The following is a 3,011-nucleotide window of genomic DNA, read 5'->3' on the forward strand; positions in this document are numbered from 1 at the left end:
ATCCCACTTTGAATTGTGGCACCTGGGGTCCTAAATGCCAACAAGCGGCCATCTAAAATACATTAATTGGTCTCAACCCACCTGGAGCAAAGGCAAAGGAAGAACACCAAGGTCACACGACAACTAAGAACCCAAGAGACAGAAAGGGCCACATGAACCAGAGACCTACATTATCCTGAGAGCAGAAGAACTAGTTGGTGCTCGGCCACAATCGATGTCTGTCCTGTCAGGGAGCACAACAGACAACTCCTGAGGGAGCAGGAGACCAATGGGATACAGACCCCAAATTCTCATTAAAAGACCATACCTAATGGTATGATTGCGACTAGAGGAATCCCAGAGACAATGCTCCCCAGAACTTCTGATGGCACAGGACAGGAACCATCCCCAAAGACAAATCATCAGGCATGAAAAGGACTGGTCAGTGAGGGGGAGAGAGATGCTGATGAAGAGTGAGCTAATTAAATCAGGTGGACACGGGAGAATGTGTTGGCAACTCTGGACTGGAGGGGGGATGGGAAGATAGAGAGAGAGGGAAGATGGCAAAATTGGCACGAAACGAGAGACTGAAAGGGCTGACTCAATAGGGGGAGAGCAAGTGGGAGAAGGGAGTAAGATGTATGTAAACCTACATGTGACAGACTGATTGGAATGATAAATGTTCACTTGAAGCTTAATAAAAATTAAAAAAAAAAAGCTAGTGAACAGCCATCTAAGATGCATCAGTTTGTCCCAACCCACCTGATCAAAGGAGAATGAAGAACACCAAAGACACAGGAAAAAGTTAGCTCAAGAGACAAAAAGGACCACATAAACAAAAGACCACATAAACCAGAGATTTCATCAGCCTGAGACCAGAAGAACTAGATGGTGCCAGGCTACCACCAATGACCACCCTTACAGGGAACACAACAGAGAGTCCCTAATGGAGCAGGAGAAAAGTGGGGTGCAGAACTCAAATTCTAGTAAAAAGACCAGACTTAATGGTCTGACCGAGGCTGGAGGATCCCCAGAAGACATGGCCGATGGACTCTCTGCTAACCCAGAACTAATAACATTCCTGAAGCCAACTCTTCAGACAAAGATTGGACTGGCCTATAACACATAAAACTATACCCGTGAAGGGTGTGCTTCGTAGTTCGGGTAGGTACATGAGACTAAATGGGCAGCTCTTGTCCAAAGGTGAGATGAGAAGGAAGAAAGGGATAGGAGCTGGTTGAATAGAAATGGGAAATTTGGAATGGAAAGGAGGAGCGTGTTGTCTCATTATAGGGATAGCAACTAGGGTCGCATGACAATGCGTGTATAAATTTTTGTATGGGAAGCTAACTTGAGCTGTATATAAACTTTCACCTAAAGCATAATAAAAAAGAAAGCCTTTCATTTTCCTACCAGATTCAAATTTAGCCCCTGACATCAAATTAATCCCATTTTGGAAACTTCACACTGTTCCTTCTTTTTTGGGAAGTACACTATTTCTTCTAAGGAAAAGCACTGTCTATCCTTTACAAATGATATTCCAAAGTAAGTAAATTCCTTAGGCATCCCAAACTGTCCAAACAGACTGGAATTCAGCTAGGTCTCCCCTAAACAGAGTTAGAGAGTCACCTCTGCCCTAGTCTACCTTGGAGGTTTAAGGAAGGCTTCTAAGAAGAATTAAATTTAAATGAGCCTTAAAGGATTGGTACAAAAAAAAAAAAAGGATTGGTACAAGAACATGAGAAAAGTGCTCTGGAAGGGTATCAGTTATCTGGGAGGTCGGCTAGTTTATGAAGAGCCTTGTATATGGTGCTATAGAGTTTCAACTCTTTTTTACCCATTAGCAATGGAGAGTACTTTAAAAGTTTAAAGCAGAGCTTGCACAATCAGATCTGTAGTTTAAAATATAGAGTAGGGAAATCACAAGAATGTAGCAAGGAGGATAGATTTAGGGGAGGTAGACAGAGTCAAGCAGGGCCAGGGCAAAGTATGGCAGAGACTCAGAAAGCTCTCAATAACTCTCAGTGGTGATGAAATATTGTCAGTAGATGATAAATTTTAACACTTATTCATTCTTCTTAAAAAATAACTGCTAATTGAGTATGCATTTATTAAATTTGTCCTAGACTATACCTGTTGTCTTGACTCCTACCTTTACTCTCAAAGGTGCCTTGGTTTAGATGATAATTTATAAAGTCGCCCTATTATTAAGGCAACCTCTGCATTGAACAACAATAATTAATGATTTTGCAGTTTAACACTTCATCCTAACTCTTCTTCTCATTGTCAGCAAGATTTTAAACAAAAACCAAACCATTGAGTTGATTCTGACTCGTAACAACCCTATGGGTTTCCAAGGCTGTGACCTTTACAGAAGCCGACTATCACATCTTTCTCTCTCGGAGCAGCTGGTGGGTTCCAACCAGCAACCTTTCGGTTAGCAGCCAAATGTTTAACCACTGTACCACCAGGGCTCCTTCCAAAATGACTTTTCCTCCTGTTATTATTTCATTCGCGAAACATACGTATATATCACATCTTCAGTAGGCTCTTGTTCTTTTGAGGATCTGTGTTGTCAAAACTCTTCCCTACATTAACACCTAAGCCAAGGTTTTTTTAAACTTTGATTGAAACCCACAGTTAAGAGTTCAATTTTATATCACTACCTAATACATACATAGGGACACATATACAATTGAAACAAAAGTTTCACAAAACAATAACTATACTTACTACTTGCAATGGACTCCGGTATTTCATTTTCTACTCTTTTCTATTATGTTCTTGTTCACTCCATTCTACTTCATTTTTTTAAAGTTCTGGTCAAAATCCACTATATTGGTTTCATGATTTCCTCAGTGAGTTGCAATTCACAGATAACCACTCCAACAGGTTAATCTATCATTGGATACAAAATAAACACTTCTATCACCCCCAAAATATTCATTAGCTCCCTTTGCAGTCAGTTTCTTCCGTGGACCCTCTGACCTCTGGCACCCATGGATCTGCTTTTTATCACTATATAGTTTGAC

The sequence above is a fragment of the Elephas maximus genome, chromosome 4 (assembly GCF_024166365.1).
Source record: "Elephas maximus indicus isolate mEleMax1 chromosome 4, mEleMax1 primary haplotype, whole genome shotgun sequence".
Lineage (NCBI taxonomy): Eukaryota > Metazoa > Chordata > Mammalia > Proboscidea > Elephantidae > Elephas > Elephas maximus.